Below are 13796 nucleotides of genomic sequence, written 5' to 3'. Positions count from 1 at the left end.
ATCACTGCTCCTATCCTTACCCTTGTGTTTGGATTCTTCATTCTTCTTCACCTCTATTCCTTTTCTTCTTCTACTAACAATAAGGAACCACTTTACTGTGACATAGAGGATTCCTCTTCTTTTCTTGTTCTCTTCTCTTTCTTATGAGCAGGAACAAGGAAAAAGGCATTCTTGTTGAAGCTGTTCCAAAACCTGAAAGGACTCTGAAGACGAAACTAGGAGAAGCTAAATTACAACAATCCAGAGACAACCTTATTGAAAATTTCGAACAAGTAAAGGAGATGGCAGCCGAACCCAACAACAATAATGCAAGGAGAATGCTTGGTGACTTCACTGCACCAAATTCCAATTTACATGGAAGAATAATCTCCATTCCTGCCATTGGAGCAAACAATTTTGAGTTGAAACCTCAATTAGTTTCTTTGATGCAACAGAACTGCAAGTTTCATGGACTTCCATCTGAAGATCCTTTTCAGTTCTTAACTGAATTCTTGCAGATATGTGATACTGTTAAGACTAATAGAGTAGATCCTGAAGTCTACAGGCTCATGCTTTTCCCTTTTGCTGTAAGAGACAGAGCTAGAATATGGTTGGACTCTCAACCTAAAGATAGCCTGAACTCTTGGGATAAGCTAGTCAAGGCTTTCTTAGCCAAGTTATTTCCTCCTCAAAAGCTGAGTAAGCTTAGAGTGGATGTTTAGACCTTCAGACAGAAAGAAGGTGAATCCCTCTATGAAGCTTGGGAGAGATACAAAGAACTGACCAAAAAGTGTCCTTCTGACATGCTTTTAGAATAGACAATCCTGGATATATTCTATGATGGTATGTCTGAATTAGCTAAGATGTCATTGGATACTTCTGCAGGTGGATCCATTCACCTAAAGAAAATGCCTGCAGAAGCTCAAGAACTCATTGACATGGTTGCTAATAACCAGTTCATGTACACTTCTGAGAGGAATCCTGTGAGTAATGGGACGCCTATGAAGAAGGGAGTTCTTGAAATGGATACTCTGAATGCCATATTGGCTCAGAATAAAATATTGACTCAGCAAGTCAATATGATTTCTAAGAGTCTGAATGGAATGCAAGCTGCATCCAACAGTACTCAAGAGACATCTTCTGAAGAAGAGGCCTATGATCCTGAGAACCCTGCAATAGCAGAGGTAAATTACTTAGGTGAACCTTATGGAAACACCTATAACTCATCATGGAGAAATCATCCAAATTTCTCATGGAAGGATCAACAAAAGCCTCAACAAGGCTTTAATAATGGTGGAAGAAACAGGTTTAGCAATAGCAAGCCTTTTCCATCATCCACTCAGCAACAGACAGAGAACTCTGAACAAAATACTTCTAATTTAGCTAACTTAGTCTCTGATCTATCTAAGGCCACTGTAAGTTTCATGAATGAAACAAGGTCCTCCATTAGAAATTTGGAGGCACAAGTGGGCCAGCTCAGTAAAAGGATCACTGAAATCCCTCCTAGTACTCTCCCAAGTAATACAGAAGAAAATCCAAAAGGAGAGTGCAAGGCCATTGAATTAATTACCATGGCTGAACCAGTAAGGGAGGTTGAGGACGTGAATCCCAGTGAAGAAGACCTCCTGGGACGTCCAGTGATCAATAAGGAGTTTCCCTCTGAGGAACCAAAGGAATCTGAGGCTCATTTAGAGACCATAGAGATTCCATTAAACCTCCTTATGCCATTCATGAGCTCTGATGAGTATTCCTCTTCTGAAGAGAATGAGGATGTTACTGAAGAGCAAGTTACCAAGTACCTTGGTGCAATCATGAAGCTGAATGCCAAATTATTTGGTATTGAGACTTGGGAAGATGAACCTCCCTTGTTCACTAATGAACTAAGTGATCTGGATCAACTGACATTGCCTCAGAAGAAACAGGATCCTGGAAAGTTCGTAATACCTTGTACCATAGGCAACATGATCTTTGAAAAGACTCTGTGTGACCTTGGTTCAGGGATAAACCTCATGCCCCTCTCTGTAATAGAGAAACTGGGAATCTATGGGGTGCAAGCTGCTAATATCTCATTAGATATGGCAGACAATTCAAGAAAACAGACTTATGGACAAGTAGAGGACGTGTTAGTAAAGGTTGAAGGCCTTTACATCCCTGCTGATTTCATAGTCCTAGATATTGGGAGGGATGAGGATGAATCCATCATTCTTGGAAGACCCTTCCTAGCCACAGCAAGAGCTGTGATTGATGTTGACAGAGGTGAACTAGTCCTTCAATTGAATGAGGACTCCCTTGTGTTTACAACTCAAGGTCATCCTTCTGTAAACATGGAAAGGAAGCACAGTAAGCTTCTCTCAAAACAGAGCCAACCAGAGCCCCCACAGTCAAACTCTAAGTTTGGTGTTGGGAGGCCACAACCAAACTCTAAGTTTGGTGTTGAACTCCCATATCCAAACTCTAAGTTTGGTGTTGGGGAGTCTCAACAATGCTCTGAACATCTGTGAGGCTCCATGAGAGCCCATTTTCAAGCTATTGACATTAAAAAAGTGCTTGTTGGAAGGCAACCCAATTTTTATTTATCTAATCTTTATTTTCATTGTTTTTCATGTTTTATTAGGTTCATGATCATGTGGAGTCACAAAATAAATATAAAAATTAAAAACGGGATCAAAAACAGCAGAAGAAAAATCACACCCTGGAGGAGGATCTCACTAGCGTTTAAATGCCAGTAAGAAGCATCTGGCTGGCGTTCAACGCCAGAACAGAGCATGGTTCTGGCGCTGAACGCCCAAAATGGGCAGCATCTGGGCGTTTGAACGCCAGAATTGCACCCTGGAGAAGAGCTGGCGCTGAACGCCCAGAAATGGGCAACAAATGGGCGTTCAACGCCCAAAACAAGCACCAATCTGGCGCTGAACGCCCAGAGTTGTGTGCAAGGGCATTTTGCATGCCTAATGGGTGCAGGGATGTAAATCCTTGACACCTCAAGATCTGTGGACACCACAGGATCATCTTAGGATCTGTGAATCTCACAGGATCTCCACCCACCTCACCCTCTCTCTCTCCATTCATGGTCATCCCTTCTGTTTTCCATTCACCACTCACATCCATACACACATCCCTCCATCTCCTCTATATCTTCTTCTTCTTCTTCTATTCTTTCTTCTTTTGCTCGAGGGCGAGCAACATTCTAAGTTTGGTGTGGTAAAAGCATAGAGCTTTTTTTGTTTTTCCATTACCATTAATGGCACCTAAGGCCAGAGAAACCTCAAGAAAGAAGAAAGAGAAGACAATTTCTTCCACCTCTGAGCCATGGGAGATGGAAAGATTCATCTCACAAGCCCATCACTAAGAAAAGGATGGAGCAAACAAGAGAGCACATTCATGGATCTCAACAGGCACATGAAGAAGCTCATCATCAAGAAACCCCTGAGATACCTCAAGGGATGCACTTTCCTCCACAGAATTTTTGGGAGTAATTCAACACCTCCCTAGGAGAATTAAGTTCCAACATAGGACAATTAAGGGTGGAACATCAAGAGCACTCCATCATCCTTCATGAAATAAGAGAAGATCAAAAAGCAATGAGGGAGGAGCAACAAAGACAAGGAAGAGACATAGAAGAGCTCAAGGACATCATTGGTTCCTCAAGAAGGAAACGTCACCATCACTAAGGTGGACTCATTCCTTGTTCTTACTTTCTCTGTTTTTCGTTTTCTCTGTTAAGTGCTTATCTATGTTTGTGTCTTATTACATGATCATTAGTAGTTAGTAACTATGTCTTAAAGTTATGAATGTCCTATGAATCCATCACCTCTCTTAAATGAAAAATATTTTAATTCAAAAGAACAAGAAGTACATGAGTTTCGAATTTATCCTTGAACTTTGTTTAATTATATTGATGTGGTGACAATGCTTCTTGTTTTCTGAATGAATGCTTGAATAGTGCATATGTCTTTTGAAGTTGTTGTTTAAGAATGTTAAATATGTTGGCTCTTGAAAGAATGATGACAAGGAGACATGTTATTTGATAATCTGAAAAATCATAAAAATGATTCTTGAAGAAAGAAAAAGCAGCAAAGAATAAAGCTTGCAGAAAAAAAAATGGCAAAAAAAAAATATAAAGAGAGAAAAAGCAAGCAGAAAAAGCCAAAGCTCTTAAAACCAAGAGGCAAGAGCAAAAAGCCAATAACCCTTAAAACCAAAAGGCAAGGGTAATAAAAAGGATCCCAAGGCTTTAAGCATTAGTGGATAGGAGGGCCTAAAGGAACAAAATCCTGGCCTAAGCGGCTAAACCAAGCTGTCCCTAACCATGTGCTTGTGGCGTGAAGGTGTCAAGTGAAAACTTGAGACTGAGCGGTTAAAGTCAAGGTCCAAAGCAAAAGAAGAGTGTGCTTAAGAACCCTGGACACCTCTAATTGGGGACTTTAGCAAAGCTGAGTCACAATCTGAAAAGGTTCACCCAATTATGTGTCTGTGGCATTTATGTATCCGGTGGTAATACTGGAAAACAAAGTGCTTAGGGCCACGGCCAAGACTCATAAAATAGCTGTGTTCAAGAATCAACATACTAAACTAGGAGAATCAATATCACTATCTGAACTCTGAGTTCCTATAGATGCCAATCATTCTGAACCTCAATGGATAAAGTGAGATGCCAAAACTATTCAAGAGGCAAAAAGCTACAAGTCCCGCTCATCTGATTGGAGCTATGTTTCATTGATAGTTTGGAATTTATAGTATATTCTCTTCTTTTTATCCTATTTGATTTTCAGTTGCTTGGGAACAAGCAACAATTTAAGTTTGGTGTTGTGATGAGCGGATAATTTATACGCTTTTTGGCACTGTTTTTAGTATGTTTTTAGTAGAATCTAGTTACTTTTAGGGATGTTTTCATTAGTTTTTATGTTAAATTCACATTTCTGGACTTTACTATGATTTTGTGTGTTTTTCTGTGATTTCAGGTATTTTCTGACTGAAATTGAGGGACTTGAGCAAAAATCAGATTCAGAGGTTGAAGAAGGACTGCTGATGCTGTTGGATTCTGACCTCTCTTCACTCAAAGTAGATTTTCTGGAGCTACAGAACTCAAAATGGCGTGCTCTTAATTGCGTTGGAAAGTAGACATCCAGGGCTTTCCAGAAATATATAATAGTCCATACTTTGGCTGAGTTTAGATGACGTAAAAGGGCATTGAACGCCAGTTCTACGCTGCTGTCTGGAGTTAAACGCCAGAAACAAGTCACAAACCAGAGTTGAACGCCAAAAACACGTTACAACCTGGCGTTCAACTCCAGAAAGAGCCTCTGCACGTGTAACATTCAAGCTCAGCTCAAGCACACACCAAGTGGGCCCCGGAAGTGGATTTATGCATCAATTACTTACTTCTATAAACCCTAGTAACTAGTTTAGTATAAACAGGACTTTTTACTATTGTATTAGACATCTTTTGATCATTTTTAGATCTCTAGACCTCCATAGGAGGCTGGCCACTTGGCCATGCTTACCTTATATTCACTTATGTATTTTCAACGGTAGAGTTTCTGCACTCCATAGATTAAGGTGTGGAGCTGTGCTGTTCCTCAAAGATTAATGCAAAGTACTACTGTTTTTCTATTCAATTCAACTTATTCCGCTTCTAAGATATTCATTCGCACTTCAACCTGAATGTGATGAACGTGACAATCATCATCATTTCCTATGAACGCGTGCCTGACAACCACTACCGTTCTACCTTAGATTGAATGAGTATCTCTTGGATCTCTTAATCAGAATCTTCGTGGTATAAGCTAGATTGATGGCGGCATTCATGAGAGTCCGGAAAGTCTAAACCTTGTCTGTGGTATTCCGAGTAGGACTCTGGGATTGAATGACTGTGACGAGCTTCAAACTCACGAGTGCTGGGCGTAGTGACAGACGCAAAAGGAGGGTGAATCCTATTCCAGTATGATCGAGAACCTCAGATGATTAGCCGTGCTGTGACAGAGCATTTGGACCATTTCACAAGAGGATGGGATGCAGCCATTGACAAGGGTGATGCCTCCAGACGATTAGCCATGCAGTGACAGCGCATCGGACCATTTTCCAGAGAGGATTAAAAGTAGCCATTGACAACGGTAATGTCCTTACATAAAGCCAGCCATAGAAAGGAGTAAGACTGACTGGATGAAGATAGCAGGAAAGCAGAGGATCAGAGGAACGAAAGCATCTCTATACACTTATCTGAAATTCTCACCAATGATATACATAAGTGTTTCTATCCTTATTTTCTGTTTAATTAGTATTATTTTCGAAAACTCCATAATCAATTATTATCCGCCTGACTGAGATTTACAAGGTGACCATAGCTTGCTTCATACCAACAATCTCCGTGGGATCGACCCTTACTCACGTAAGGTTTATTACTTGGACGACCCAGTGCACATGCTGGTTAGTTGTATCAAAGTTGTGAATGAAAAACAATTTATTAAGACGTGCTTACATAGTGTTTGGCGCCGTTGCCTGAGATCACAATTTCGTGCACCAGGTTGATTCACTCAATTCTCCCCTAATCATGCTTTCCAAGATTTGTTTTCATCTAACAATCAACAATTATTCAATGCATGCATACAAATATTATGAGGACTTTCTCATAGGTTGTAATGGGGCTAGGGTAAAGGTAAGGATGCATATGGTCAAGTGAGCTTGAAATTCGAATCTTTGATTAACCTAAGCTTCCCACCTAACCTATGTAACAACCTATACAATTCTAATACAATACTTAGCTACCCATTTTTTCACTTTTTTCACACACTCATGCATTCTCTTTTTTTATCACAACCCATATGTATTGATTATTATTGAACTTCACTTTGGGGAATTTTGTCCCCTTTTTATTGGTTTCTTTTTCTTTTTCTTTTTATTTTTCTATTTTTTCTACATTTTTCCTTTTTTTTCTTTTGTTTTTCTCTTTTTCTTTTTGATGAATTATATACAAAGGTACCAATGCATATGGTTTAAACATTTAATGCATGAGTATGTACCCAATTTCCAAAATCTCAACAAAAATATAAAAACATACTTTTATCTCTACCCAATGTTTCCAACTCTTCCATAATTAAATGATAAATACTTTCACTAGCCTAAGCTAATCAAAAATCCAAACAAGGGACATTTATTATTTTTCACTTTAAGGCTTGTAATGTGCTAAAATTAAGAACAAAAGGGGTTTAGCATAAGCTCAAAGTTGGCTAACAATGGAAGATAAAAAGGTAAGGCTATTTGGGTAAGTGAGCTATTTGAAACGATGGCCTCAATCATATAAGTGCATTCATACACAAAATAATGGACATAAAGAATCAAGTAAATCAAAGATTGCAATCAAAGAAAGAGAATAATACACACAAGAATGAAAATAGTGGTTATATGATGTAACCACACAATTAGACTCAAAACTCACATGCTTATGTGTTCTTAGCTCATACATCATGTTCCACAATGTATAGTTCAAGCAAGTTATAAAAAAAAATTTTCTCAAATCAATTGGGGTGCCTATAGATAAAATCCTTGGAAAATTTTATTATTTTGACTAAATTTATTATATATATATATACAAACTAAGAAAATGCAACCAAAAATCCTAAAAGACCTAAAAATGAAATGCGAAAGTGTTGGGAATAGAAACTTGTCACCCAAAAATGGCTGATCGGTCGGACGACCTCCCCACACTTAAAAGTTTGCACCATCCTCGGTGCATTCAAAGATGAGCAAGGGGGTACGGCGACTTTCTGGATTGCCACCTTCAGCTGGTGGATCAACCGGTTGCTGCGTGTTCTTTCTCCCGCTTTCGTTTTTGCTTATGATGACTCACCCATGAAAGATAGAAAATAGCACAGTAAGATGAGAAAATGCAAAAGCAAGGAAGCGTAAATTATTGGAATGAGGTGATGATCACTAGAATTGAGTGAGTGCATTAGTGCGACATTAAGGAAAAATAGTGTGTGAGTTCTAATTTGCATGCGGTTTAGAACACACACACTAGCATAGAGAGCCATGTCACAACTACACAAAAAAAGCATGCACTTCACTCATTCTAGTGTGCTTGAAATACTTCAAAGAAAACTTAAAGGTTAAGACAACCAAACAAGCAATAAAGAAGCATAAAATCATTCAAGCAAATAATCAAGCAATTGTGAATTGGATAATGAATGGACATTGATTGATGTGTAAGTAAACTTAGTGAACCAAATGAAATATAGAGCTCACACATCAAACAATGGCACATATTGAAATTTGTTTGCAACACCTAAGTGACATAGAGTGGAAGACATGAGTGCTACGGAACTTAGGAAAAGAGGTATGGAAATTAAAACTAATCACATAGCAAGCATGGTCCATAAAGCTTTACAAAGCTCAAAAATATGTCACTAGGTAAGCTTTTGATCTAATTTCACAATTCCACAATCTCAATACATGAAATAGGTGATGTCAATAAAACTCAATCATAAACAAGCATCACCTAACAAAAAATGTATTGACAATACGCAATTGCCTCATCATGTATAATGAATTTAAATCGCATGGTGGCCAAAACATGCGATTCAAAAGATTTAGAAAGCTTGAAGGCATTGTCATATGTACTTGGTATGAACAAAATTAAGCATTAAGAACTCAAAACCAAGCGACAATTTATAACCTCAATAAGAAAATCTAACAATGAATATCACAAAAAGTTATGCTAAAATAGCATCAAGTTAATAATAAGCAGCAATAAACAGTAAACAAAATTAATAATCCAACACTTATCATGAAAAATAGAAAATTAAACATAAATCAAACTAACTAAATAACTAACTAACCAACTAATAACTAACCAACTAAAGAAAATAATGGTAGATGGTGGATGGTAGTGTTGGATGATGGTTGAAGGGTGGAAAGAAAAGAGGAGAAGAGAGAAGAAAGAAAGAAATGGAGAAAAGAGAAGAAAAGAAAGGGGTGGATGATGGTTGAGGTGCGACGCATATGCATCGGCGATGCGTACGTGTGAGTGAAGAGAGAGATAGGTGACGCGTACGCGTGGGCCAGAATTGTGCTAGAGGCACAATTTCGGCACACTATGCGTGCAACTCTCTGGTTTTTGTACTGGGCATGGAAAATTTGGGGATCACGCGTATGCGTGAGGGGTTGAAATTCTTGGAGTCACGCATACGCGTGGGTGACTCGTACGCGTGGCTAGGTGCTCTGTTTTTCAAAATTTTCCAATTTCTAGCACCAAACCAAGCATTCCAAACCTCCAAACAGCTACCAAAACACCATAAAATCTTATTTAACATACTAGACTACCAACTAAACTCAACAAACTAAAATAAACATGAAATTAAACTAATTTACCATTATGTACAAAAAAGAAAAAAGAAAAAGATTTTACCATGATGGGGTGTCTCCCACCTAACACTTTTATTTATTGTCCTTAAGTTGGACTTATGGGAAGCTCTCATCAAGGTGGCTTGTGCTTGAATTTATCCTTGAACATCCACCAATGCTTGAATCTCCAATAGGCTCCATCATTCAAAATTAATAGCTCTAAACTTTGATGGAGTTCTTCACAAACCATGAGCTCCCAAAATTGATCCACATCTTGTAATCCAGGATCCCAAACTTTGTTTTCACACCCATCTTCAAATTGATCATCATAGTTTCATTCGGGTGGTAAGAAAGCCGAATTCTCACTTAGGCACTAAACTACTCTCCTAGACCCATTCAATTGAGCACTAGTCCAACCCTTGCTCTTCAGTGTTGAGCTTCCCACCATAATGAGCCTAGATTTACAATGCCAACCACTAAACATCCTTCTCTTACGCTTCATTCCACAAAGCGTCCTAAGTTGGCCATCCGTTTCAAGCAAGCTAAACTCAAGTGGGATAATAAAGCTAAGTGTTATGATTTTCACCCACTCAAATGAAGGATTATATGGTAACTTAGGTGAAGGAGTTTCTAATGATCTTGACAAGGCGAATTCCACTCTCGTCCATCCTCTTCTAGGGGCTTTCACCACTTGACAAGGTGCTTCATACTCTATCTCTTGCCAAGCTTCCTCAAGTTCACATTCTTCCTCACCAATTTCTTATAGCTCCTCCCCATCACTCAAGTCATAAATAGGAGGTTGAGTGAACTCTACCTCAACATCAATTCCAAGTTCAATGGGGAAGGATTCATCAACCTCAAAAGGATCATATGTTGATGCAGAATTATCATAAATAGGGGGAATTATTGCTTGTCCCACTTCTTCCAATTCTTCAATCATATTATGCCTTAGAGGTTGTGCACTAGCCTCCTTAACATCACTTCCAAACTCCATGGAAGTTCTTCAACTTGAGATTCCTATTTGCATTCAACATCTCCTAAATCCTCAACCACTTCTTCCTCTTTTTCAACAATCTCGGCTTCCTCCTCTTGTTGCACTTCTTGCTTCAACTCCTCTTCTCCACCTTGAAGCTCCAAATTCTCCTTCTCATTCTGCTTATCAACTAATCCTCCACATTTAATAATAAGGGTGTCTTGGATAGTTGAGCACAATGATGCTAATTGGCTCATCACTTCGGTTAAGCTAGCCACGATTTCTCCCTTGCTTTTGGCAACGTGTTAGAAGTTCTTATTGTTCTTGCATTAGGGGGTGGGAGAGATTGGTCCAATGAAGGTAGTGGTGGAAGAGAGGGTTCATTGTTTGAGGGAAAGGTATTGTAGTTGGAAGGTGGTTCATCTTGGTGAAAGTCTTGAGGTGGTGTATATGGAAATTGTGGTTCTTGGAACGGAGTATTGGTGTTGGACATGTGGTGATTCTAGGTATGGTTCATATGGTGGTTGGTATGATGAATATGGATTAGGATCATATGGAGGTGAATGGTGGTATGAGGCTTGTGAGTAGGGTTGTTGAGGGCAATGTTGAGGGAAATAGTCATATGCATATGGTGATTGTCGTTGACACCCACAATGAGGGTCACCACATCCATTAGGTTGATATGCATTAGGAGTTGGATTAAACATATAAGAAACCGGAGGAGGTTGTTTGATAAACCATTATTTTATGATTTATATTTTATGATTTATATTGTGTTTAATTGATTGGTTTTATCAAGAATTTACCCACTTATTCATATGATTAGCATGATATTACAATTCCTTCCCAAAATTATTCCATGGTTGAAAACTTGCTTCTTAGAGATCTTTTAATTATGTATTTTAACTCTCCTTTATCCCATTCGATGCCGTGATCTGTGTGTTAAGTGTTTCAGGCTTCATAAGGCAGGAATGGCTTAGAGAATGGAGAGGAAGCTTGCAAAAATGGAAGGAACACAAGAAACCAAGGAGATGACCAGCGAACAATGACGCGAGCGCATGGCTCACGCGAGCGCGCGAAAAGAAGAAATCGCAGCGACGCGAACGCGTGCCTAACGCAAATGCGTGGATTGAAGTCTGCACAAATGACGCGAATGCGTGGATGACGCGAACGCGTGACAAGAAAAACCGCTGAATGACGCGTATGCGTGACCTGCGCGATCTACAAAAATAACAGAATACGCTGGGGGCGATTTCGGGCCACATTTTGACCCAGTTTTCAGCCCACAAACACAGACTAAAGCTAGGGAACATGCAAAAACTCAACAAGCATCCAGACACATTCAGATACATCGAGATTAGGATTACTCTTAGTTTTAGATCTGAATCTAGATTAGTTTTATATTGATAGTTTATGCTTTTGCTTTGGATTTTGGATGCTGAAGAATCATTACCTCCGTGAAGACATTACTTTAGTTTGTTTCCTTATTCCTTTACTTTTATTCATTGCTCATTGACCCTATTCAATTAAGTATGTTGCATTTTGTATTTATTAATATATAGAGTTACTTTTAATTTTAATTCTCTATTTTATTTTATTTAGTTTATTATGTCTTCTTATATTTTTATGAATATTAATTCCATGTCAATGGAGTAGATTTTCTACTTGACATGGGGGTTGATTAAGAGGAGACACTTGAGTTGGAACGCTCAAGTGCTTAGTTAATTTGAACATTGTTGGCTAATTCTATATCTACTAACGCTAGACCTTCCCAAGGGAAAGGACTAGAATCTGCGGATAAGAATCAATCCAGTCACTTGATTTTCCTTTACTCAGTAAGGGTTAACTAAGTAAAAACAACAACCGCTTCACATTACACTTGAGAAGATATCAACAAGGATAGAACTTCCAATTAATTAACTCCCCAGTCAAGGCTTTTTATATTAATAATAATTCTTAGTTTTATTAATTTAATTTACAATTATTTTAATTACTCATTATCCAATTCAAACCTTCTGGAAAATTTCTAATTAATAAATTAGCACTCTTTCCTGCAACTTGTTGGAAGATGACCTGGGACTCATACTCCTAGTATTTTTAATTTTAATTTTTGTGACAACCCCTTTTAAATTGAGAAGGCGGATCTTAGTTGGTTAAGAACTGTACTTGTAACGCAATTCATTTATTAAATTTCTTAACTGGTCGATTTCCGCCACCATCAATTTTTGGCACCGTTGCCGTGGAGTTGCAATAGTGTGCTAGATTATTAATTAGTGTACATATTTTATTTTATTCGCATATTTTGTTTTTATTTTGTTACCATGAGCTATATGTCTTTCTCATTGAATGACGCGTTCATTGCCTGATCCAAGCTTAGCCGCTTTTGTTCCTGAAATTGAAAGAACTCTTTCACGTATTAGGCGAGCTCGACGTCGGTTAGCCTCTAAGGGTGGTGAAGTGATTGTTATCGATTCACCAGTCTCATCTGAGGGCGAATCTGAACCGCCATCTGAGAGCGAGACAAGCTCATTTACTACTGATTCAGTTGATTCACGTGCAGGTAACATGGCAGCACCTAGAAGGATTACTCTCCAAGAAGCTGGAGCCCCAGATTTTACACTGCAATCGTATCAAGTGCGTCATCCAAATCTGGCTGCAGATTTTGAACTGAAGACTGCACTAATAAACTTGATGCCCAAGTTTCATGGCTTATCTGCTCAAGAGCCTATTAAGCACCTTAGGGATTTCCAAACAGCCTGCTCTACTGTTAGGCGTCATGGTGCAGATGAAACTTTTATTCTGTTAATCGCTTTCCCATTTTCTCTTTAGGGAAAAGCGAGGGAATGGTACTACACCCAACCTGAAGCAACTGTTACTAACTGGGATACGCTTAGAAGAGAATTTTTGGAAAAATACTTTCCAGCTGAAGTTACTGATAGATTGAGGAAAGAGATTTCAATGATTGTTCAGGGTGAATCTGAGACCCTCTATGAATATTGGGAGCGCTTCAATAATCTACTGGACGCATGCCCCATCACATGATTGATAGACTGGTATTGATCAGCTACTTTACTCAAGGCATGAACCCCCAGGATAAGACTACACTGGATGGTGCTAGTAATGGTTTCCTAAAAAAGCACAAGACCACAGATGAAGCATGGCAACTGATCAGCGACTTAGCTGAGTCCACTAGGAATCACAGGCAGAGGTGTAACCACTCAAAAGCTGTTGCAGAGATCTCCTCTAGTGTTGAAACTACTACTCTTACCCAGAGTATATGTGAAATGACCAACCTACTAAAACAGATGCAGTTAAACTAACAATAAACACATAAAGCTCAGCCTTCCCCACCACATCAAAGCCAACAGTTGGTTCCACAAAGAGTGTGTAGGATCTGTGTTGATTATAGTTATTATACCGATGAATGTCCGTAGCTCCAACAGAAAGATAACACTGTGGCAGCCACTCATAACTTCTATGACCGCCCAAATCAAGGATACAATCA

At 38.8% G+C, this 13796-nt stretch overlaps 2 non-coding genes across 2 annotated transcripts; both read right to left on the bottom strand.

The window, feature by feature from the left end:
• Nucleotides 1-680: 680 nt before the first annotated feature.
• On the bottom strand, nt 681-788 carry LOC148562391 (small nucleolar RNA R71). Its single transcript, XR_015886440.1, has one exon. It is a non-coding gene; the product is annotated as a small nucleolar RNA R71 (small nucleolar RNA).
• Nucleotides 789-13228: 12440 nt separating this feature from the next.
• On the bottom strand, nt 13229-13331 carry LOC148562390 (small nucleolar RNA R71). The gene has a single exon (XR_015887184.1). It is a non-coding gene; the product is annotated as a small nucleolar RNA R71 (small nucleolar RNA).
• Between the last annotated feature and the right edge of the window lie 465 nt (nt 13332-13796).

This window comes from Arachis ipaensis, chromosome B6 (genome assembly GCF_059453495.1).
Source record: "Arachis ipaensis isolate K30076 ecotype BB chromosome B6, ASM5945349v1, whole genome shotgun sequence".
NCBI lineage: Eukaryota > Viridiplantae > Streptophyta > Magnoliopsida > Fabales > Fabaceae > Arachis > Arachis ipaensis.
Note: the sequence above shows the minus strand (reverse complement) of the source record. Positions and strands in the feature narration are given on the sequence as shown.